The sequence below is a fragment of the Macrobrachium rosenbergii genome, chromosome 44 (assembly GCF_040412425.1).
Source record: "Macrobrachium rosenbergii isolate ZJJX-2024 chromosome 44, ASM4041242v1, whole genome shotgun sequence".
Lineage (NCBI taxonomy): Eukaryota > Metazoa > Arthropoda > Malacostraca > Decapoda > Palaemonidae > Macrobrachium > Macrobrachium rosenbergii.
The window spans coordinates 4,804,838-4,832,138 of NC_089784.1; the positions used below are offsets into that span (position 1 = coordinate 4,804,838).

Sequence of the window (27,301 nt, forward strand, 5' to 3'; positions counted from 1 at the left end):
ATATTACAAATCGCTTTATATACATCATTATTTACTTAGTATTATGGTTAAAGCATAATCAGTAAGTAATGAACCTTTATAATTCATAGAATCTCCTCAACCCGCGAGTACAAATGTGGAAAACGTAGTCTGGTGGTTGGTAGCCCTGACTTTCAAGAGCGCGGGCGTCGAAAGGTAAACAAAAGATGTTGCAGCTCTTATAAATACCAAGATCCTTTATCGTAACCCACGCCCCCTTTTGATAGCTGTAGCTGTCATTTATGGCAATCAGATTTCACGACTGCTTAATAAGAAAAACGGAACATTCATCATTAGACCTGCGCAATAATACTCGGGGGGAAAAAAAGGTGCTTTGTAAGCCCTGCACATTTTGCACATGATTGAAGCCTGGTCTCGGCAGCTCTTCTAGCGAGCGCAAAGTTCATCAATCAACTCAAGTTATTGGGGTCATAAATATAAGAGATGGGGGCTTCGAGATCAGGTTATAACGCCGAAGAAATATTGGCTGTAAAAAATAACGGCTGAACTTCTTTACGAAAATAGAGGGTATGGGCAGGGTTTAAAATGTTTAGAATTAGGTTTTGTTTGCACCTCTCTGGGGATGCGTTTGTGTTTATCGATTTTAGGTTTGTTTTCAGGTTCTCTCTCTCTCTCTCTCTCTCTCTCTCTCTCTCTCTCTCTCTCTCTCTCTCTCTCTCTCTCTCTCTCTATGGTTTTCTGAGTCACAGAATATTTTTAAAGAGAAAAAATGAAGATTTTAAATTACTATATAGGAAAGAATTTTCCGTCTACGTCCATCTTAGACTCTTCATATCACTCTTGTGCAATTATATAAAAAATATAAGAAAATTAGCAGGGTCCGAAGCCTCGAATTTAATATTAGTTTCATACCCTTCCTTTAAAACTTCTATATTTAAAATATTTTAAGTTTGCAACCTGGCATGCGAAAAATTGCATTAAATTCTTATTTATATCTTGAAATCCAAACCATTTTTATCCTTGGGTCGTAAATTTTCTTAATTTTACTGCTCTTCACAAAAATTAAATTCCGAAAGATCTTCTGCTCTCCATCTCAGAGGCCGAAGAATATCACAGCCGTGGTTATTATCACTGTCAATTTCATCACTGTCACTGTTTTCACCATTACCGTCTGGCTATGAATATCATTATTGTTTCTACGTATTATTCGGATGATGTGTCAGGTTGTGGGGGGATGGACGTGGTGCTGAAGAGGTTTTATTACAAGATGTTAAATCGGTTATGAAGGTGAGATTTATATGAATTTTGTTTACAACATCGATGAAGACGGGTGCTCTTACTGTCTCGCTTTTCGTCAAAGTCTCTTTTTTTATAAAGAGGATTCGGTTTAAAAATATATATATAAAATATCTGTTTCTCATAGTAAGATTATGGTGAATTTTTTTTGGGGGGTGGATAAGAATTAAAGATGAATATCAGTAGCAATAATAATAATAATAATAATTATTAATTAATTATTATTAATTATTATTATTATTATTATTTATTATTATTATTATTATTATTATATATAATAATAATAATAATAATAATAATAATAATAATAATAATAATAATAATAATAATAATAATAATAATAATAATAATAACCACTGGTGTATATGAAAGATTCCACAATTACCTTAGACCATGATGCTGATAATACAAAGTTTACATTATAAACACAACGGCCTCCTACATCCAACACCTATACTCGCGTACAACGGACGAACTGAATTCGCCAAAAACCCAAGCGGATGGAAAACTAAATGGACGAAAGAAAACGAAATGAAATAAAATAAACAAGCGCACTTGCTCACTGCAAATGAAAGCGCACGTGCGCCTGCAAAGCAGAATTGCAAAATAAACATCGCGATAAACCGTGCGGGGATGCAAGGTGGCCGCTATCGCTAGCCGCTAAACATTGCACTTAACAGTAAAAAGCTCTAAAAGTATTAACATAAGTATAAGCACCCAGCATTTCAGCGCTTCTTTAATAAGAGAGAGAGAGAGAGAGAGAGAGAGAGAGAGAGAGAGAGAGAGAGAGAGAGAGAGAGAGAGAGAGAGGACGCTGACAAAAGGGACGGAATGTTTGCTGCAACATTACACGTACTGTACATCTTGCATAAAAGCAAACATAGTCATTTGCAATAAATAGGAAGTTCTGAAATCCAATGGATATTCTTAACCTGTTTTGCAATATTACATTACTGAGCTTGAAGCAAAATTACGTTTCATTTATGGATAAATCAAAGCTATGGTATAAAATGAAATCTAAAAATATAGTAGTGCGAATAAAATTTTTTTTTTTTCTTATTTTTTAAGTTTGCAGAGCGCTTTAAATGTGTTTTGTCAATAACGAAAGAAAAATTCCTGAAAATTTACCATACAATCATGGCAAAGAAAAACATTTTTTACCAATTTATATCGCGTGAACTTGTTTTTTTTTTTTTTTTTTTTTTTTTACCTGAGGCCGGCAGTGCGACCAAATAGGCCCATTCATCATGTTCAGAACCATTGTAAAATAAAAATTATAAGAGAGAAGGACACTATGAAAGAGAAACAAGTATAAATATTAAGAAAAACACTAGTGTACAGTAAATTCAAGATATCAAAGGTAAATATACTGCCAATAAAAATAATATAGAATGAGATTTGAAGATTTAATAATGAATGGCTCTTTGTTTAGATAAACTTCCTTTCATCATTCCTGTCGGGAAGAGAAATTAATGACAAAATCATCGTTGATATAAGAGTAATATTCTAAACACTGATAGATAAAACCCACATGAGATAAGAATAATTATGAGAAAGAAACTTATAGAGACTTGAATAAGCCGATTTTTTCCCAAAATAAGAATAAAGACATGAGTTTATAAAAAACGTGATAGACAGCAAATATTGGTTTTCATTATCATCATCATCACAAAAAAGAACACGAAAAAATGCGCCGAAGTTTCTCCGGCGCAATCAAGTTTTCTGTACAGCTTAAACTGCTGTATGAAACTCTCAGCCACGACCCATGAAACTCTCAGTCGCGGCCTATGAAACTTTCAGTCATGGTCCGGTGGGGGCCTGGGTTGTTGCCACCTATAGCGCTGCCAGACGCACGATCATAGCTAACTTTAACCTTAAATAAAATAAAAACCACTGAAGCTAGAGGGCTGCAATTTGGTATGTTTGATGATTGGAGGGTGGATGATCAACATACCAATATGCAGCCCTCTAGCCTCAGTAGTTTTTAAGATCTGAGGGTGGACAGAAAAAGTGCGGACGGACAGACAAAACAGCCATCTCAGTTTTCTTTTACAGAAAACTAAAAAAAACCTGGAAGGAAAGATAGGAGAATGAACCTTACATATTTTCTTGCTCTTCATATAACATATTACTACATCAGGGACAGCAGACTGGAGAAGAGCAGATTGAAAATGACTAGACGCTACAGAGGATAGAAGTGAAACGAAGTTAGAAGAGGAACAGCATTCAAGTTGAATGATCAAGCACTCGATCTGCTGGCTTCGTTAGCTTCATTGTGACTCATTACCGCTCACAAAAGGCTAAGAATAAAGTATACCTTAGTTTAACCAGACCACTGAGCTGATTAACAGCTCTCCTAGGGCTGGCCAGAAGGATTAGACTTATTTTACGTGGCTAAGAACCAATTGGTTACCTAGCAACGGGACTTACAGCTTATTGTGGAATCCGAACCACATTATACCAAGAAATGAATTTCTATCACCAGAAATTCACAAAAGGCTATAGGCTTTTTGGGAGTTCAAAGCTACGGTCTTCATAATGAAATTGCCATATTCAATAGTGCCCACATATGGGCACCGTAGGTTAGGTCCCAAAGGCCACTGACTTCCGTGGGATGGATAATAATGTAAGGCTTTTTAGAAGTATTCCTTTTTCATATTAGGATGTCAACGCTACTGCATAATTATCGAAGTTTTTTTTTTTTAATTTCTCTACGAAATGCGTGATATTTACCTTGCAATTCTCAACAAGCAAATTATCAGAGGGGGGTTTATTTACTCCTGTTTTCACATACACAAATAACATACATGCATCCACGAAAAAAAGAATGCCAGCTCGATCAAAATTTATTGATATTCTTTATAGTGTGTCAAAAAGTGGTTTCTCGGGAGACTGACCCAGTTGTCAAACGAGTTTCTCAGAAATTTGATGGTCTTGAGCTTTCGACATCCCTCACAGTAATGTCTTATTGACAAAATGAATTCCCCCCTCTCTAAAGGAAATTATGCGTGAAATCATTTAGAGTCGCAAACAGATATCTCTTAACTATTTGCATAAAATGTATAAACGCTCAGAATAGGAATACATTTTTAAGAAAAATGTCTGTTCGACTGGCAAGATGGATACCATGGTAATAGTGAAACATATTTATTTCTCAGATCTACAAGGCAACATGCATGCTTTCATAACAGGTTGCGAACAGTTCCCTAACATTTAAAATAAAAAAAAATAAAATAAAATGAGACGACTATTATTAATATAAAAAACCTAAATATATGAATTCAGTGATGGAAAACTTAGCAGCAACACATCGAAGATAAAGTGCGAGACGAAAACTGAACAATAAATGAAAAACAAAATGCGAGAATGACCATCACTTTAAACGGCCATCGTATTACTATTATCAGCAGCGACGTCACATTTTGCATGATTTTTGAATGATGGAGAGTCTCTTCCCCCTCCGCCCCTCGCCGGCCCCATCCTACCTTCTCCCACCTTTCCCCGAGGAAAAAATCCAATAAGTGTTGAATATTACTTACTGTCTTTTTTATTTTTTTTTTTTACCTTAATCCCGGCACTTCTTCATCTTGTAGGACCGTAGAGAATGAAAAAGGGTGAGAGGGGTGGGAGAAGAGTTGGGGGGGGGGCGTTTAGGGAGCGTGGGGTTGAGGGGTGTTCTAAGCACCAAAATAAAAACATCACGCGGGGGCCCCCCTCTAAAGCTGCAGGGCGGAATCGTGCAAGTTTGACAGCCCTTCATGAGAGAGGTGCTCGTGCTATAGCTAAGAGTATTAATATCCTCCTCCACGCCTTGAATCTGAAGTGGATGATCCCCGATAATGCTAACCCACTCTGCCCGACAAGGACGAGTTTCTTGCGAAGCCGCCCGGGCCGGATGATCCCAAGAGACAGCGGCCGCCCGTTGCCCGCGCTGGCGCGATGGGTTTCAATTCGCTTATCTGGGGGATTGAACCTCTTATCGACATTATGAGGGATTTAGAAAGAGGTTTCTCCGCCCCCAACACTATGTGAGAGACTTGAAGGTTAAGTCTCTGGTCCCAGCCGCGTGGAGGGAGTACTGTAATCGCAAAGGAGTGGGAGGCGTAACAGTATAAGAGGGGCTTGTCCACATATATATTTCTAACGACCGGAAACATTTTTTCTGGGAGGGTGGGTGCATGGGACGGGGGTGTCCCGCCAACCTGATATCCTAAATTGGCAGCGCATAGACGGGGTTTTAATCATCATGGTAAACACAAAACCTGGCTCCACTGTGAGCGCTGATTATTTTTCTCTCTCTGATCATCATCCTCTACTTTTTTTTTTCTCTTATTCCCTTCTGCACTGGCTGTTTATGCTGTTCAGAGCCTAACGCTACTGCAGTAAGGATGCCAGGTGTCACTTAGCCGCTTTTAGCTACTCTTGCTGCATGTTCATCTTTGCATTTGCTGTTGTTGCTGCCAAGGGTAGGGGGGCGCGGGGCGGGGGGGGGCGGCTCCGATGTGTTAAGCAGAGAGAGAGAGAGAGAGAGGGGTGGGCCTTGGTGCCAGGGAGATTACTGTTCAAATAACTTTTAATATCCCCAACAAATTGGAATCTGACTTGAACACTTTTTTCAAAGCAGTTTCTTCGTTGTGGCTACTAAGCAAACATCTGTTACCTTGATATTCGAACTTACTTCAGCAATATTTTCAATATTTTTTTTTTACATTCACATTAACTTTTAGCATTTTCCTTCTCGTTGACTCAAGAACCTTTAGCAATTCGATTCAAGAATATTTTCTTATGGTAAATATGAACCATTCATTCATATGTTCATTTATTCATTTTCTGTCATTTTACCTTCACAAATTTCGGAAAATTTCCAGCCAGTCATCAATTACCTAACATTCAATTACATGTCTGTCAATTAGTTATTTAGCGACGTTTGCGCCTGCGCAGTTATGATTTAGGCACTTGTAAGTTCCGTATGCTCAAGGTTTCTGCTCATTGCAAAATACTATTATCCCGTTGTCTGAAAACGGCATTGCAACAATTCCAGTAAAATGCTTTTGCAAAATTTTTGCATTTGGAGGACCTTGTTTTATAACGTTTCCTGAAATATTAAAGTTGTGTATTGATATTTTTTCTTAATTACTGTGATTCCGTAAAACAGAATCTACATTGTTAAGGAACGTTTTAATACACATTAATACTATCCTACTGATTATTTAAAGTCACTTACAATCCTCCCAGTAAAAACTGAATCATTTTTCTTAAAATTGCCTTTTATTTATGACTTGTGACTGTAAAACTGCGTAACAGTATCTATGAAAATGGGGAACGTTCTAACTGGCCTTTTACAGCACCACTTCGCCTAAGGTATATAGGATTACTTACAGAATCCTTATCACAGACGTTAAATAGGACTTATTTCCTTTTTTTCAGGTCCGGAACAACTGGCATACCTCCTGCAGCCCTTCCGCAAACCGAAGCGCATCCGGACGGCGTTCAGTCCGAGCCAGCTGCTGAAGCTGGAACAGGCCTTCGAGAAGAACCAGTACGTGGTCGGGGCTGAGAGGAAGCAGCTGGCCCAGTCTCTCAACCTCTCTGAAACACAGGTACTCACGAGCTGGTTCTAGTTCAGATGACATGTTGATGTTGGTGCAGAACAAAGACACGACTACAGTTCCAATCTTTCTCTCTCTCTCTCTCTCTCTCTCTCTCTCTCTCTCTCTCTCACACACACACACACACACACACACAAACACAGACACTTCATGTGGTCTCGTACTTTGGGTGCCAGTTGGTTTAATTCGTAACTGGACGACCCGTGTTCGAATCTCAAACCGGAAGACGAGGGTCAGATCGACGCCTCCCTAAGAGCCTCCGTTGGCCTAAGCAGTGAATTATGTACCTAGCTGTTAGATAACTAGTGCGGGTCACAGTTAAGAAGGAGGAGAATGTTAAAAGAAGAGAGTTTTCATTTTTTCTTAAAGTATTTCCCAATAAAACGGGGGGACACCGGCGAGGCAATCTTCATTCTATTAGGGTGAAACAGTTCATAAAACATTCACACTGTTTATTGGTCATTTCGGCCATGGGTACAACTCACAAGATTCGACTAGCCAACCATGTACAAAATTCATCATTTATATCAATAACGGGAGCAATGTTTATTATTTTTTTTTTTTTTTTTTTGTAAACCATAGTAATAATGCGTCTTTTTCCTTCAAGGGAGCAACTCCAGAAGTTGTTAGCCTCCCGCTTCTCAGCAAGTTGATAACCACATTCCTCATCCGCCTTAATTGCGAACAACAATAGTAAGCTGACGTCCAGGTATACGATTCCCTGCATAGGTCAAGATATGCTCCATTTTGGAGCCAACGAAACCTGCCCGAATCGCTCGAGTTTAAACCCTGAGCCTCCCGCTGGCGAGGGAAGCTTTTTGACTTTGCTCTGATCTTTTTTTTTTTTAACATGTTGTAATTTCATTCTATTTATATGCTTGGTAGGGAATGTCAAGAGGTCTTATAACTCGTTTATAATGATGTATGCTCATTATAAACGATAAAAAAATGACGTTATTCATACAAACGAAATGTACGTCAATAAAATTCACACGACGTCTCCCAATTTCATTCTATTTATATGCTTGGTAGGTAATGGTAGGGAATGTCGAAAGGTCTTATAACTCGTTTATAATGATATATGCTCATTATAAACAATAAAAAAATAACGTTATTCATACAAACGAAATGTAAATCAATAAAATTCAAACGACGTCTCCCAAAAGCAAACAGTTCTTTGGGAGCAAACTTACAAATCAAATCTCACCCCAGATAATTTAGAATTCCCAGATTGATTGATGTAGCATCATAAGCTGGCGTCACTATAAAGAAAAAACAGCCTCGAGCCCATCGAGGCTCTTCAAGCTAACAGCTGAGGCAGATTTGGTAATCTGGGTTAATTGACCCCAATGGTTTCAGATTCACGATTATACGACCAATACTTATTTGATATTCAGTCAGGGGTCAAGTGGGGTCAAATACCCTGCCCGGCTTACCCGCCCCACCGTTAAGGTATGATGAGCAAAATGATTCTAAACATTCAGAGGATGGCAGACACGTGGTCTCTTACGTCACCGTTTATGGTATAGTCGTTGGTTTTTTTTTTTTCTTTGCGCAACCTGAGTTCTTGCCTTGCCTTGCAGCTGTCCACAGAAATTAGAGTCTTGTATATATATATATATATATATATATATATATATATATATATATATATATATATATATATATATATATATATATACTGTATATATATATATATATATATATATACTATATGTGTATATATACATATATATATATAAAAAAAAGAATGGGTGGCGGCAATCAACAGCCCAAATAAAACCAAAGGAGCTTGAAGAAGACACCTCAGGCATTTGCGTGGCTTTATCACTAATGTTTCAAGGCAGACTAGGCCTTGAAACATCAGTAATAAAGCATTGCAAATGCCTGAGATGTCTTCTTCAAGTTCCTTTAGATTTCTCGTGAGTTGTTCTTGATAGGAGATGGAATGCATTTATAGTATCAAACCGTTAGAGCTGACGTGGGATTTATTTAACAAGAGTTATCTAGCAGTCGGCCTAGCTTGAACATCTTTTTGATATATGGATTCAGGAGGGTACTGTCCATGTTTACCCTCCAGTGCCCATCTGACAGGTTCACTTTTTGGCCTATGATAAAATCCTGTCTAATCAGTCACCCACAGTTTATACTGCAATGGCCAAAAATCTCAAAAGTGAAGAAAATCCTAGAATTTTCTGCTAATCGCAGAGATTTGCAGAACACAAAAGATCTGTTAGGTACGGCCTAGAAAATTTGGGGATTTTCGTACACTGTCTAGAGTTTGGACATATCATTAATTGGAGTGAGTCACCTTTATTCTTTTTAAAAGCCCCTGTCCATTGGAAGGTATAGACATAATGGGCAAAACCATCCTGAATCCCCTTTTCAAAAAGATTGGACCGCCGGATAACCATCGCTATACAACACCAGGTCAACCCAGTTGTCCAGAGCCCAGACACCAGAACTGTAATCCAAGTGCAACCAAGAACAGTAAGCATGAAATCTCCTAGGAGTTGCCAAACGCGGACGAAATGCTTTCAGAAACCTAAACCGGTTCAGTCTAAATACTGTTTGTTACCAGATAAATGTTGCCTCTGTAACACCTCTTGTACAGACTGCTCAAGGAGCAGGAGTCCTCAGACCTTGGCCCGTGCCAGGACAAGAACAACTACCTTTCTCATTTTCGACCGCGACGAGGGCCGGTGTGCATTGGCCGAAACATGGTGGCTTGTTAAAATCACTTTTTTTCTTTATGGACTTTTTTTCAGAAAAAAAAAACACTATCATTATTTGAACGATGAAACCAGATTCAATGGCATTCTTCCCAAGTGTGTCGTCGCACGGAACCATGGACCTCGCTTCATTCCAGCCGGTGCAAAGAATCTCTCAAATGAAAAAATTATTCATTTGATATCTGGCCAGTTTTTACATAATATCGATGCTGTTTGATTCACTGTTGTAGTGATTGTCCAGTGTGTCCATAATATTTTTTTTATCATAATTTTTGCAAGGAATTTCAACAAATGCAGCCAGAAACATCATTTGGAGAATTTAATATAACCAAACCTTCAACATAGAAACCACTGAAAACATATATGTTAAAAAGCCTCAGATTCTTAGGAATCTAAAAGCCTTTTATCGAATGCTAAAATTAGCGGTAACAGAGCAAAGAACAAAGGAAACGTTTTATGTAAATGACAACAAACCCGAATTGAAAAGGTACAACATTCTAAAGTTAAAGTAAGACAAAATGTTTTTAAAGGTTCCTAGGCTCTAAAATAAATGCTGTGGTCAGTGATTTTAATGTGAATGTTTGGTAATAAAGAATCCCCCAAATGATGTTTCTGGCGGCATAGATGATATTCCTTGTTAAAACTTTAATGAAACTGGAAAATCACTAACATAACGAATCGAATTTCATCAACACTGTAAAGGTGGCCGAATATCGAATGAATAATTTGTACATTTGAGAGATTCAGATCATCCTATTAACTGGCGTGGAGTGGGTTCCATAGTTCCGTAAACAAGATAGTTAAAAAGTGTCAGTGAATCTTGTTTCATCAAGTCAACATCGATAGCCTTGGACTGTTTAAAACTGACGCATTCGTGATTAATAAAATTGTTGATGAATATAATTAAAGACATTCGTAGATCTCGGCGTTACATTGTTCCAGTTTGTGACCCGATTATCTTTCTTTATTACCCTCTGAAAATTTATCACCTGGTAGTTCTTGTTCTTTTTCTTTACTTTTACTATTCTTCCGTGTCTCGTTTGTGCCCCGACGGCGCGAGAACAAGTGAGAACGCTTGGTACTGAACTTCCGATTGCAAACCTCACTCACATCGTGTGATTTTTTTGGCATATATATATACTGTATATACGTGTGTGTGTGTATGTATGTATGTATGTATGTATGTATGTATGTATGTATGTATGTACATATGTTGTGTGTATGTCTGCGTGTGCACACTCGTCCCGTGCGTCTCTAAAGGCCCCCATACACTATCGAGCATCGAATCGCGCTTCGTGCAACGCGTCGAGTTTTCATAGTGTATGGGGGCTTTCGCATCGAACAACGAGCCACTCGCAGCTGGCTCGAATCAAGACATTCCTGATATTTTTGTGGGCGGAGCTTCGAGCCAAAGCATTATCAATGAAGGAGTTTTCATTTTTATTTTGTTATGTTACAGAAATGAATTTCTTATTGAAAATTAGTTAGGAATCCTCAGTTTTCATTTTTATTTTTGTCATTTATTTTTTTTTATTGAATTTTCTTTAAGTATATAATTAGCATTATCAATGAAGGAAAAGAAATCCTCAGTTTTCATTTTCATTTTGTTGTTACAGAATTTTTTTAATTATATACAATTTCTTCTATTTTTATTTTCATATAAGTTTTGATGTTATGAAATATCATTAAAACTGATATAGCCAGTGTTTTTTTTCCTTATCAAGTATCAATGTAGCTATAGGCTAAAATCCCGTGATATTAAAATTGAAATTCATGTTTCCTTCAGTTAATTAATTACCTATCATTAACATATCTTTTATGACTGAATAACATTAATTAAAAAGCTTCTTCATCACAAATTTTTTAAAACTTTGAAATGTATCTATCGATACATTGCTAAATAGAGATATCTGTCGGTATCGCTAAAAATGTTGGTATTGGCATATCACAAAGAAAAACAAATGTTGTCTTACCTTTAAGTAATGGGGTTTGAGCACTCTGTATATCATCACAGAGGAATAATGTGTCCCAATGGTGGAAAAAAAACGTTAGATCTTCATAGTTTCCCATTTAAAAGCGTAATGTGGCTGCTAGACGCTGATGGGGAGAAATTGGGTTTCGTATCTTTCTTCTCAATAATAGAATACCATGGAAAGAAGCATCTTCGTCCATCCTCAGATAGTTGAACCAATCTTGTGTTCTTCTAGAAATTGGTATGCGAAGCCACGATTTGACTATGATCGCTTTTTACGTTTTTCTCTTCGAGCAACAGCAATTAAAAATCGTCTGTGTCTAGGTCTGAGGATGACATCTTCACTGTGCGGAAAAAGCGCTTAACGAATGGCTCTTTAGTGTGTGGCCTCCTTCGAGTTCGAGCCAAGTTAAAGAAACAGATGCTCGGTAAAGACTAAGACAAGGGTGTGCGACGCAAGAGGGCAGAAAAAAAATTAGATGTATTTATAGAAATAGTTTAAAAATGTTCCCAAGAATGTGAACGACTGAGATTAAAAGTGTAACGAATGAAAAGTAAAAACAGCAAAGACTGGTGAGATAGTTTAAAAATGTTCCCAAGAGGTGAAAGTAGAAAAGTAAATGAGAGTAAATGGATACCAGAAAGATTAAACAATAAATGTTGAATGGCTGGCGGAACAACGGAGTAGCTTGATGCGCACAGGTGTTTGGGAGTAAATATAAGAATGATGGTAAAAGGAGAGGAAATTACAGACATAGAAGAGGTGAAACAAGGAAGGTAGCAAGAGACTTAGAGTGTTTATGAAAGAATACATAAAGAGATCACAGGGCTAATTCTCCTTTGTGGAAGTGCAATGAGCATGCTCAGTACCACTGAAATAAAAAGGGTCGAAGCTGTTGAGATGAACTATTTGTCCAATTTATGCTGTGAGAAGAATGAAAAGGGTAAGATATGCGGAAAAATGCAGAAGTTCTGAGAATTTTAGTTCGATGATAGTGTGGATTAGTTTATTGGGAGATTGTTTGGAAATATGAGAAGAATGAAGAATGTTGCAACTTACAATAGTAAAAAGATGTATAATGAGGAATAGGTAAGAGGGAAGAGGAGACGAAAACCTAGGAATAATTGGCAAGATGATAGGAAAACACATATGAAAGCACGTGCTAGATAAACGTAGTGGAATAGAAGAGTTGCTGATGAACTTTTTTTTTTAATGTAGGTTATGAAATAATATGTTGAAATTATTTTCTTAGTGGTTTATCCCCGAAACTGCTAATGTTGTGTGATATATATATATATATATATATATATATATATATATATATATATATATATATATATATATATATATATATATATATATATATATATATATAATATATATATATATATATATAAATATTTGTATTTATTTATAAATGTATATGTATATGTATACACAATATATATATAGGTATGCACTTGTGCTCGTTGGTAGACTTGCTTCAGAAGTTTCTAATGTCCATGAGGCCATAAATTCTAGCATTTACGGTAGATCAGTTACGAGAGATTTATGACGATAGTCTCCCATGATGAAGTGTTCCGCAAAAGTTTATGGCGGATTTTGGAGAGAGAGAGAGAGAGAGAGAGAGAGAGAGAGAGAGAGAGAGAGAGAGAGAGAGAGAGAGAGATAAAATACGAATCATTACGAAAACTAACCAGAGTTCTCGTAACAGAAGGATAAACACACTGTGTCCTGAAACACTAAGACTGAAATTCTCGGTATATAATCTTGGTTTAACAATTGAAGTTTTATCCAATGTTTGTGAGTGTATTTCGAAGAGAGAGAGAGAGAGAGAGAGAGAGAGAGAGAGAGAGAGAGAGAGAGAGAGAGATAAAATACGAATCATTACGAAAACTAACCTGAGTTCTCGTAACAGAGGGATAAACACCGACTGTCCTGAAACATTAAGACTGAAATTCTAGGTAATAATCTTGGTTTAATAATTTAAATTTTATCCAGTTTGTGAGTGTATTTCGAAGAGAGAGAGAGAGAGAGAGAGAGAGAGAGAGAGAGAGAGAGAGAGATTTTGACAGAAATTAACTTTAAAGCAACAGAAAGGGACAGAGGTCATACAGTTCCTAGTAGCGTGTGCGCGCGCGTGAGAGAGAGAGAGAGAGAGAGAGAGAGAGAGAGAGAGAGAGAACAGGTGTTTGAAACCCAATCCTCGTGCAATTATATTCTCTACACGCAACATCGTCGGAAGGGTCGACCAGAACGTACCAAATGAAGCGGTACTTTACCAGGGCGTCGATGAATGAATTTATTATTCATTTTTTCCTTGGTATTCTTAACCATTCTTTTCGTTATTGTGGTTTTTTCAATATTTTTGAAATTGTTACCATTACGCGTTTTTTTGTGGTTATTTGTTATTTCCTAAAAATAATGAGGAGGCAATGTTTTTTTTTTTTTTTATCGCCTCATATATCATTAGCGGTTATACTTTGTTGTCGCATCATGGCAAAATATGACTTGCCGTCTTCACAGAACACCATTTTTTTTATAGCTTTCGTTGTCATCACCCAGTGATTGCATATACATTTCCCTTCGTTTTCCATTCATGCCTTTATGCTTTCATTTTGTTTCAGAATGAATCCAAACTATCAAACATTATTTTCACCGTTTCTTATAACTTTCCGAGACTGTAGAAATAGCATATGAAAGCAAATTAGTTTTAAGGTTTTCTGAGGAAATTATAGCCATTCAAAATTAGTTATTTTCCTAGCGACAGGTGTCTAGAAAATAGTTATAGAGTGTAGTGTCTAGAATACTAAATTGATGAGTCAATGAACTGAATTTTATACACTTTATACACGTGTAGTTTTTCTTTCATAAATAATTGGAAGCATTTCAAGAGTTTTTTTTTTTTAGCAAAGTTCGTAAAGATAATTCTCTTATGAAAGGATAATTCATTTTAAAAATATAAGTAGCATGAGAACCGCCGTCATCGTAATAGAATTTAAAAAAGACGATTCATAATAATAATAATAATAATAATAATAATAATAATAATAATAATAATAATAATAATAATAATAATAATAATAATAATAATAGTTTGTTGAAAGTAATGGCAGTCTTCAACGAATTGATCTCATACAGGGTTTTTCAATTCTCCTGATAATTCGTTTTTCTGGGTCAGCTAGGTTGTTGAGTAGAATTCCAATAAACATATTTGTCTAAATTGGGATATTTGTCAAAGATATAAGCAAATATAATCTTTGACAAATCTCCCAATTTAGACAAATATGAGTATTGGAATTCTACTCAACAACTTAGCTTATCCAGAAAAACGAATTGTCAGAATTGAAAAAACCCTGTTTAAGATTAATTCGTTGAAAACAGCTATTACTGCCAACAAAACATGCATCAAAGAAGGTATATTCCCTGCATGTACAATATATAATAATAATAATAATAGATAGGATGATGATGATGATAATAATGATAATGATAATGATGATGATGATGATGATGATGATGATGATGATGATGATGATGATGATGTTGATGATAAGTCTCAAGTAAAAAACAAAAAGAAGAAAATTTATATTATTTAATATGAATGAATGAAGACCATATACTAAGAACATTGTTAGCAATCATTAACACGCCATTATAACCCCCATCACCAAAACTAGAGGCATCAACATTAATAATAATGGTGACAACAACCACTGCCATTACTGAAGAACATGGCGATTGAAGGTTGGAGGTCACAAAAAAGTCGTAACAAACAAAGACGAATCATAAACAACCAAAGACAAATCATAACAAAGACAAATCATAACCAAAACAATAACTCTCTTCTTTTCCTGCCCAGGTGAAAGTCTGGTTCCAGAACAGAAGGACCAAGGAGAAGAGAATCCAACAAGAGGACGAAGGAGACGGGGGCGGCGACGGCAGGAGCAGCGCGGGCGAAGGAGGCGCAGTGGGAGGACCCGGGGGACCCGGGGGCGGAAGCGGCGGAAGCGCGGGCGGCACCTCGGCCTCCGAGAAGAGTTCGTCGACGTCATCGGCATCCTCCGACGAGACGTCGAAGCCCATGGAAGAGGAGGAGGAGGAGGAAGAAGAAGAGGAGGAGGAAATCATCGAAGACGAAGACTCGGAGGACGAGGGCGTCGGGGGCGTGGGCGGGGCGAGGGTGAGCTTGACTACGGGCTGAGGTTCCAAAGATTTGGGGGCCGGAAGACCTCACGTTAGACTTCGACGGCCTCCTCGCTTACGTCACCCGTCAGTACCTCGCCTGGGAATTCACTTACGTTGTTTGTTGTTCTTTTTTTTTAAATGTTATTATTGTGTGTGTGTTCAGTGGATGTCGAAGTGAGGCCTTTCTTCCACAAGGGAAAACGCACCTGTAAAAGAGCATTCGACTCCTTTTGCGTTTAGCAGTGTTTATTACACTGCACTGCTACACATGCAGTGAAACAGCTGAACGGGTAAGCTACCTGGAACAGTAATGAAAAAATTGACAATATGAAGGTATAGTAACAGAAGTACTGGAGTTTTCCAACACATGAGAATAAGTGAGAGCGAGTGCTTCCTTTTGGTTTTAGCCTTGACTCGGAACTTGTTACCAGAAAAATAGTGAAAACTCAACACCGTCAAGCAGTCGGAGGAATAAAGAAGCACAATAACTTAGATCTAGTTACTAATCCCTGATTCTCAGTGACGATATTTCTTTTCTGAATTATCATCCTTTTAAGTTAAATCTCGTCTCCTTCCAAAATGTTAGACCAACTCGTCAAGTATTTGCGGGACTCTTTCTTGACCATTCCTTCTTAGTTTCCTGCGCATTTTTATACATGAAAACAGTATTTCATTAAGTTTTCATGAATATTGTTGAATAGTTTTTAATTAGATTGCATCTGTAATTTTGTAAAATTGAGAAAAAAAAATTTCCATTTTACTCTTTTCCAGATGTTTAATGAATATTCCTTATTCAGTTACTTTCTCAGTTTACTGTACATATGTGAAAAGATAATGTTTCTTTATTATTATGTTTATTGAATTTTCCCTAATCATTTAACATCTCTTCTCCGATTTTTCCCGAAGTTTGGAAAGAATTTCTTGCCGTGTGGACTAGTGTGAGTCTCAGCGCCGCTCGTGTACTGAATAATTTAGCAGATATGTAAATGATTGCGATCTTAGGGGATATATTCAGGAAGTTTCTCAGTAAGCACCATCTTTGTGTAATGTTCCACATTGCTAACGATATCACTGACAAAGTCATTGCAAATGACGTTTGCTCTTTTAGCGTGTTTTCTGCAATGACGAAAACTGCACCCTCAACATTAAAAGTAAGAAACCAGAGTGCCAAATTAGAGCTATAAGGTAATAAGCACTTTAAATCCGAGGAATAAGAAAAACAAAGAAAACAACTTGATCATTTAGTAAACAAAACAAAAAAAAAATCCCTAAGGAACTTAGAAAAAATGGATCCCCATAACACGTTACTTTTTACTGAGCGGTTCATTTCTTAGTGCCGAAAAACGTCAGAAAAAAAAGGTGCCAGAATGAGTGATGCGGAAGGTTTGTGGCGTCGCAGGCTACACGACCAGCCATCTTGAATTTCAGCGTTTTGAAATCCGAAGGTCGAGTCTCCAAACGAAATGGTTGATTACTTCTCCTAACCTTACAAAGAATGGCCGCCATCGTGATATATAACAGATTTTGTCTTTTAATTTTTTTTGGTTTTTTGAAGAATAAATATGTTGTTGTTTCAGATTAAGCTAACCTTATGTCGACACTGGCTCTTTTTCCCTTGAGCAATCCGCAACAAATTGCAAATTTGCATTGAGAAATTCATGGCGGTGGTGTTCTGTCAGTGTTTGTTTATGCTTTCCCATCTACTGAAAATTCTCTGTGGTTTAGAAAGCATTCTGGCACATACACCACTAAAATTAGACCCGTTAACAAAAAATGGGTGATGGGTTATTCAAGATGTACGAAATATGTTGAAAAACACGAATTTCATAATCAGTGCTCGCTCGTTTTGGAGTCTCCGTCGTCTCGGCTGGCACAGAAAAATATCACCTGAAATGCTGACCAAAGAGAAAAGTTAGATTCTGGAAAAAAAAAAAAAACGTCATTTCAGTTTGCCAAGTGATCATTTCTTTTGAAAATATTTGTCGCCTGAACTGACACAAATTTTGAGAACAAGGCATACTTTTGGAAAAAAAAAAAGGGAAAACCGCTAACTTCGGATGGTATTGGATCGCGATAGTTTAGGTATTCATTAAACATCATCTGATGATGTTTTATGATGTTTTATGTCTCAGTTACAATCGAATTTGCAAGCAATGGCATAATATTTATATTTAGATCCTAAATGAAACATCTCTCCATACTTCATCGAACAAGACTAAGCTTCATAACTTGATTGACCTGCGAAAGAACAACTTTATGGACCTACAAAACAACAACTTGACTGATCTACGAAAGAACAACTTTATGGGCCTACAAAACAACAACTTTATGGACCTACAAAACAACAATTTTATTGACTTACAAAACATCAACTTTATTGACTTACAAAAGAACAACTTTATGGACCTACAAAACATCTTTATGGACCTACGAAAGAACAACTTTATGGACCTACAAAACATCTTTATGGACCTACAAAAGAACAACTTTATGGACCTACAAAACATCTTTATGGACCTACAAAAGAACAACTTTATGGACCTACAAAACATCTTTATGGACCTACGAAAGAACAACTTTATGGATCTACAAAACAACAACTTCATTGACGTACGAAAGAACACTGAATTTCTAGTAGAATAACGTCAGAACATGAACACCAAGAACGAATTCCACAGATAACGAAGAAATTTCCTAAAATTGTTACTTGCTTTGTTACTGAGTCATCCACTTGGTAAGGAGAACTCAAGGACAACTGATATATTTCGTTTACAGATTTCAAGAAATAAATGAGTTGTCTGTAACCGATCGACATAGATTTTATACACCTGTGTGTGTAACAGAAGAAAGAGATTTATGACTCAGTGGATAATAACATGCTCTTAACGACAATCTCTCTCTCTCTCTCTCTCTCTCTCTCTCTCTCTCTCTCTCTCTCTCTCTCTCTCACCTTGAATCCCTTTAAAAGTCAGTGAATCTAAGAGTAAAATACACCTATATGAAGCCACAAATATCGCTCAGTATCGAATTCACTACACCTAGGAAATAACTTACACCCCGGAGGAATTATAATTATTGATTAGTGCATCTGCCCCGGCCAAGATGGGCAGATGTACTTTTGACACTATAATTCCCTTTGGGCTTCGTTGTTCCGAGGGTATAGTGAATTATATATATATATATATATATATATATATATATATTTATATATATATATATATATATATATATATATATATATATATATATATATATATATATCAGTTGTCGAATATATAATAAAACGTTTGGTGACTTTGATTGAGCAGTTGAGTTCAGAATTCACAAGTCTTTGCAATGAAGACCTATGATGATATTCAATATTCAGCGATTCACTTTTTTCTTATTGCCGCTTCTACCAGCCACTAAGGTTTGCTGCAAGGCAGGAGCGTCCCCCCAATGAGGAATCCTCATGCGTCTATAAACTCTTATGACAGGGTTTTCCTAACTGTTTCTATCTATTAAGGTACAAAACCTGTTGCTATGGGTACTGAAATTACCAAAAATATCTGATGTTTTCTTTCTGTTTGACTTTTTGAAATTAAAATATTACTATTTTATAAATAAAGAGATTACTCCATTGATTGGTGAATCTGAGTGTCTGACCCTTCCAGTTAAAAGTCAATATAGAGTATAACCGAAGGTTTTTCAGATACTGACGGAGGGAATTTTACTACCAAATGATACATTAGTTTTATTTCAGTGCGTCGAGAATGCACTGAGGCCATATTATACCAATCATCTCCAATGTTATGGTCATCAAATATCAAACACAATTATGTAACAATTTCTTTAATGCTCCTTTCTCAGCACCGAAAGGAAATAACTAATAATTTCGGAAAAATAGGTGCTATTATTCGGCAATAATATCTTCCAAATAGAGGCCCCACTGACAACGGAAAGACAACCACTGGAGTGTCAACTTAAATCTTACTGAAGATCGACATTCTGCCTGTTCTGACTTGGCACAAAATAAATAGGTCTATTCGTGGTGGTTTTTGGACAAACTTCCAGGGGTAATAATGAGGACTGAAAACCAAGGAATGAGAAATGGAAGCATTTGATTAGAGTATGTTGTTTAATCAGATGAATATAATTTTAAGAAACGATGACAAGTGCTCTAAAAATACTTAAGCACAAGGAATAGGTTCAGATATAACTGCCTGCAAATTGGCGGATTCCTTTACGCTATCTGTCCAGTGACGTCACAATATCATGAAACGGAATGTGAAATTCTACGGCCCTTAAACATTTTTTTTGCGAGATGATGTATCCAAGCATTTGAGAAAGTGATGCCAATCGTTTTATGTATCTCCTTGGAATGTTAACAACCTACCTGCTTTAAAGAAGGTATGGAAAATTTCTACCTTCTTATTTATAATGACGATATCATAAGCTAACATATACTTTTTCAAAAGCCAGTTATCTTTCACTGAATGCTGAAACTACGCATTTCATCGCTGGATGACGATAGCCGAATTCATCTCCGTGACTGAGCCATCTAAAATGATTTATACTTTGAAGTATCGTCCCAACTTTCTGGGAGAGTATGAATCGAGTATCAGACCTTGTCTTCGATGCCTCCGGAAACGGTTTCCCGTAATCAGATTCGTACATTAACGAGTAGTGGGATTCGAGAAGCAATATGATGTTAATATAAAGGTACTATATAGTGGTGTCCGAAAATCCAATGTAGACATTCAAGTATGACAGGGGTTAAAAGACCCATTGTGTGATTAGAATGAATTGATGAATGAGAATTTCGGAAATACACTATTTGACGTATAGGTCCTTGGGATCGAAACCCTTTTGTTGCCATAGACTCGGCTTACGGTGAATACTACTGCCTTCCCGCAAATATACGGTGAAATAAACAAAATAAATAAATAAAACTACTTATAATCGAAAATTCATACACGAAAATATGTCTGCAGTAGTGACTGGAAAAATCAGCCTATCGCTGGAAAGCTGTGGCTAGTATTCAGTGCCACTTTCAACTTGACTAACAAGAGAATTTTAAAAGATGCAGAAGTGAAAATATTTGTTTCTTAAATATCTCTGTATAGTAACTTTTACATAAGGATCTAAATGAAAGACCTGACGATACCTTGGCTTCCAACTTCTCTATGTGTTTACGAGAATCCTTCGAAACATGTGTATGTATATATATATATATATATATATATATATATATATATATATATATATATATATATATATATATATATATATATATATATATATATATATATATATATATATATGTATGTATATATATATATATATATATATATATATATATATATATATATATATATATATATATATATATATATATATATATATATATATATATATATATATATATATATATCATTTTTATAGCTTTGGAACTCTCTACATGATTTCTCCATTCTCCTGCCCGCAAACGAATTCCGTCCTTAATTAACATCTGTCTCGATTCTGTGTTTACCACTTTCCTTCTTTGTAAGAAGTGTCCCCTATTTGTAAGTGCCATATTCAAGTAGGGTAGCAAATGGCAAAGGAACAGCCGCTGACAACGTTACTACTTAAAACTTTACTACTTAACACTTGATAGAAGTATCAGGTTGCTACTTAAAAATTGATAGAAGTAATCAGGTTGCTACTTAAAACTTGACAGAAGTATCAGGTTGCTACTTAAAACTTGACAGAAGTATCAGGTTGCTACTTAAAACTTGACAGAAGTATCAGGTTGCTAAGACAGAAGTATCAGGTTGCTACTTAAAACTTGATAAAAGTATCAGGTTGCTACTTAAAACTTGACATGAAGTAATCAGGTTGCTACTTAAAACTTGATATGAGTAATCAGGTTGCTACTTAAAACTTGATAGAAGTAATCAGGTTGCTACTTAAAACTTGACAGAAGTAATCAGGTTGCTACTTAAAACTTGATAGAAGTAATCAGGTTGCTACTTAAAACTTGATAGAAGTGTCAGGTTGCTACTTCTAAATGATCTATAGTCAAAATGGTGTACCTTGATAGCTAAGCTATAGGTTCAGAATGATTTCTAAAAGAGTGAATTTAATAATATTTTTCTTTTGTTTTCGTTTCTTTCATGTATGATATTTCCTTAGATTTCATTCTATTATCTTTGCTTTTCATTCTTTTTTTCCTTCGTCGTATTCGTGCGTTCAAAAAGATGTAACAGTAAAGTGAAACTTTTTAAATCCAACGGTTCATCATTAATTTAGAAGCTCTCTCTCTCTCTCTCTCTCTCACTAATTCTCTGTCTAAACAGCTGTCTCCTTGCAGAAGTCTACGAAAATCTTCTATACATTATTTAGTCCTAATTTATGGAAATTACTGTCAGGAAGTGTTACAGGAATAATTTTGAGTTTTATAAATGAGTTTTCAAAATCCAGCTGAATTACGTCACAAAATGAACGCAGCTTCTTATTCTTTATTATATCATTCTTCCTCCTTCTTCCTTATTTGCCCGAGTAGGTTTAATCCTGAAAGGATATAAAAATAAACCATATAAAAACGTTATGAATTAAACTAAACAATTTATGTACATATAGTGAGTGTTTTTGGAATCCCATCATTCGAGCATCGTTTAATGAACGTGAGATCATTCACGTTTCACTAAACGCTGTTTGGAGAATGGCATTTGTATAATTGCTTGGACAAAAGTGCAGTTTTATATATATTCTGAAATGTTCGTATAGTTGAGAAATAAACAATAGGTATGTCTTCAGATTGTCTTTTCACTGACTTGAAATCTGTCCCACTCCTAGGAGTTTTAACATGCTGTTTATGTTTTTAATAAACCTATTTATCTCTAGTGGTTTCGTTTTACTTTCCCTCACGTGAGTATTCGTGGATGATTCTATGGAACAGATTCCTAAACAGGCTCAAGTCTATACGAGTGTAAATGCTCTTCAGTTGAAAAGGACCAATTTTTTTATTTTAAAAAAATTAACCCAAAAACAAATGCTCATTCCTATTTATATGTAAACAAAATGAAACCAAAAACAAACGTTCCTATTACTGATATAATATCTTCTATGTCTGTTAAGAGAACACATTATTCTCGCTTTATTCTGCGTAAATTCAGTTCTCTCATGTGCAGGAGTTTGTTGGTAATATTCATAAGTATTTAATTTCCTCAAATAGGAAATGGAGGAGACCCCGGTGCCCATAGAAAATATCAGATTTAATACCCTCTTATATATTAGATGTCAATTCAGTAATAAACAATGAGACCCCCATCTGAAAACACATTATATTAACTAATAATTTTTATAAAAAAAAAATCTAAAGCTTGTTTGATTGGATAAACACGAAGACAGAATGGGGGAGACGTGAAAACAGCAGGGACTTTGGTGTCGGAGGAGAGCAAGAATACATTGCAGATGGAGGTGAGGGACGCAGTGTTTGTGGGAGTGACGACGCTCTCCCGAATAGCCAGGCGTATAGGCACAAGAAGTGGCTAATGTTGTGAACCTTTCTGAGAGTGGGGTTCATCCTTGATGCTTCAATTAAAGGATGATTGTGGCTGTGACTGCTAACTTCATTTCCTCTCGACCCTCTCACATCAGAGGACTGGAATATGATTAAGAATATAATATATATATATATATATATATATATATATATATATATATATATATATATATATATATATATATATATATATATATATATATATATATATATATATATATATATATATATATATATATATATATATATATATATATATGTGTGTGTGTGTGTGTGTGTGTGTGTTCATATTTGTAATCGTTGTAATGGTGGTAAATATATTAACTGTAATCCTGATCCCATCAATCACTGAAGCGAAATCGCCTCAACTTAGTGATACTAAAATGAACGTCGAAGAGATTAGTCATTTGGGAAAAACAGATAAAGAAATATTCTCATCTTCTGTCATCCATCAGTTAACAAAGTGATTGACAAACATGTATTCTCCTATCAAAAGAACCCCATGACATTGGCCATATTGCAGAAAAATAAGTCATAAGATTAACAACTTGTTTGGGGATATTTTCCAATAGATTTAACTGCATTCTCATACACTGAACGAATGGTCGTTGTGTGTCATATAACCGAAGTAGTTAGCTGCCTTTAACTTGCTACAGCAAAAGCATGTCTTAAAATTTTATTGATTAAAGAGAGAGAGAGAGAGAGAGAGAGAGAGAGAGAGAGAGAGAGAGAGAGAGAGAGAGAGTCTAATTCATCAACTCGTACTCTTTTACAAAAGCTATATATGTGCCTATGGTTTGTTATATACTTAATTTCCTGCCTGAAATGCAAAGGATCTGCTACCTTTCAAAAAGCTTCTAGAATGGACATTGCAGAATTAGCTCGTCTTTCATAATTGTGTCTCTGGGAAGTAAAGGTAAGGAAACGAGATTATGTGACCATAAAGCGTACAAATTATTATCCACAGAAATTCAGATGTTTTTGGGTTCATTTATCACTTCCACTTTGGTGAATGGTACAAGCAGTTTGCAAGAAACGATTTTATTTGATGTAAATTATCCCAATTTGAACTAGATATCAGATTGGTTTTTGAAAGCACCCTATTCAGATTTTATTTTCTCCACAGAAAAATCTGAAACCCATTACCAACGAAACCGGAAGCCAGTCCTTTTTCCCTATAAGGTATTTCCAAAAATAATAACGGAGAAATAGTAGCCTAAATATTTTGGGGAACATGGGAGAAACTAGGAAGTCCAGGAATTTATACGTCGGCTATATTTAGTAAAAGTAAAGCGCCTGATCACAGAATACATAAATGCGATGCCTGTCGTGTAGACATGTTGTCGACTCCGATATAAAAAGATAAACATTTTCTGTTCCATACCTGGAGCTCGATTTTGCAACGTCATTGATATTACTTTCTGCTGATTGTATTGCGAATTCGAAAAGAATATTGAAAGACAAAATAAAAGCACTCACACGCCTGAAGAAAAAGACAAAAATGCACCGACGATAGGGCTGAAAATCGCATATGACAGTAACTAATTGTGTCGATGACTTATTGCTTTTGAATATGCATTTTCTGAAGATTTTCCGTTGCATTTCATGTATCGTTTATGATTTTCATCATGACGTGAATTGAAACACACAAGGCAGCGTATTTCGCTTTGTGCTTTTGACATTCTATTTAATTGTGAACACTGAATTAAATGATTAAACTGAAAACCAATTGATTGTGCCAAATCGTTATTTCCTTGCCGTCATGGTATGTTAATCAGGAAACGAAACAAAAATTTCGGAATGATATTAGAACCAGAAGATCGTAGACGATGGATCAGCTGATGAGAATGCTAATGGAACTGAGAAAGTCATCAGCTGTCGTCTGAATTTTCGTCATTCCAAAGGACTTGGAGAAGTTAGCTACGACCCCGAAATAAGTAGGAAGGAAGGTACGAGAAAACCCCAATAAATTCATTTAGTCGTTCATTCGTTGTCGGAATGATTGATTAATAGATTGATTTAACGAAATAAAAAAAAGTAGAAATGACGATACTCATTTCATTGCTTCCCTGCCTATTTTTTTTTTTTTTTACTACTTACATTCAAAGGCAATTGGGTACTTTTGTGTCTAAGAAAAATAAAGAATGTTGAGGAATTTCAATGATTACGTAGAAAACAGGGTTTAGAAATGTATCTTTGGGAATATATATATATAAATATATACGAGTATACATATGTAAATATATACAGTATATATATATTTATTTATATTTATATATATAGTAATATATACATATATATATATATATATATATGTATGTATGTATAGAGAGAGAGAGAGAGAGAGAGAGAGAGAGAGAGAGAGAGAGAGAGAGAGAGAGAGAGAGACGATATTCCACACCATTGGTTCCTCTATCTTTCTTGAAGAGAGAGCTTTCCATATTCGGAACCTCCACGAACAGCACTCAATCTTATCTTTTATCTCGCAGCAATAAAATGTAAGAAAACGGTATAATCTGTAAAGTAATTACTTTAGAAAGTATGTTTTAGCATGTTAATAGAGTACCTGGCACAAAGGCAGCATGACTGAGATTACGAATGAGGACGATGCCATTGTTAAAAAATGTCCGACAAAACACTGGAATTAATAGCCCGCCCTATCAGTAATGGTCATCATTGCGTGCAATTACAAGAGATAAACCCCATAAATAAATCAAATAAATGCGGAATTATATATAAACATCAATGGCTCAAGGATAATTTACATTTACTTTGCTCTTTTCAGAGCGAATCATACCCCGCGCCGACGTCGACGGGTAATTTAAACTCGACGTAATGGAAACAGCTTCAAATTATTTCTCTATTTTCTGGGTAACTGCCCATTACAGGGCGGGGAAACATATTCGGTAATGATGACCTGTCAAAGAGCGTGGGAGGAGTAATGCCACGCTTTTCAGCATTTATCGGCCGTGAACAAACGGATGAATATCGCCGCGTGTGATTCAGTTCCCGGCGGCTGAGTGGGGAAAAATTCGGCCAACGAGGATCAGCTTGTATGTTATGTTATGCACATTAAACACACACACACACACACACACACACACACACACATATATATATATATATATATATATATATATATATATATATATATATATATATATATATATATATATATATATATATTTAAATATATATATATATATATATATATATATATATATATATATATATATATATGAATAAAAACGACTCTTCTAGTTGGGGAATTTCAGTAAAATGAACATTCCCCTATCAGCCGATGAATTTAGTCAAAATTCTCTCACAGAAAACTTCCAAGTCATCAGCCCCTTCGTACGCACGCGGAAAAAGTTCGTCAGTAGCGTTCTGATCCGTCCACTGCAAAGGACTCTCACCTCTTCCTTGCTTACATTTTCCCTCATCTTGGATACTAGGGCACTTGTTTACTAACACTTCTGCCGGCACTTTCCCGATCCGCCCCCTCCCCCCTTCATCACAGGATTCTCGAATTGCACACACTTTTCTTCTGCCTCCCAACAAACTGGACCATCTTTTTACTCTACCCCTAATTTTTTAAAACATTGTTTTATCTACATTTTCCCATTTCGTCATTTCGCCTAGACTCCCCCTCCTTTCTCTTTCATTCTCACTTAACATCTACACTTCATTTCCATAAGGAAAGTTTGGTTCAAAAGTCCCTCCAAAAATCCGGATTTTTCCTTCCATAGATTCTCGTTTTTCTTTCAGAGCTTTTCCAGAGATCCTATTGCAGTCCGTAGTATACTTATTCTCTTTCATCCTATCACCCATTTTATTTACTCCCATTCTATCATTAACGAAACTATTAGTCACTGTTTCATCTTCCCGTTTTCCTTTTACTCCTAAACAAAAACTCTAAACAACACTCCCGTTAACATTTACCGCGTATTAAATACACTGGAAGCATTGTATGAAACAACCATGACAGCTAAGATG

The 27,301-nt window shown here is 36.0% G+C and overlaps 1 long non-coding RNA gene and 1 pseudogene across 1 annotated transcript; both read left to right on the plus strand.

The window, feature by feature from the left end:
• Positions 1-17,006, plus strand: part of LOC136829277 (homeotic protein empty spiracles-like) — an 84,404-nt pseudogene extending 67,398 nt beyond the window's left edge.
• Positions 17,007-21,199: 4,193 nt separating this feature from the next.
• Positions 21,200-22,643, plus strand: LOC136829110 (uncharacterized). Its single transcript, XR_010850296.1, has 2 exons — positions 21,200-21,549; positions 21,668-22,643. It is a non-coding gene; the product is annotated as an uncharacterized lncRNA (long non-coding RNA).
• Positions 22,644-27,301: the final 4,658 nt, after the last annotated feature.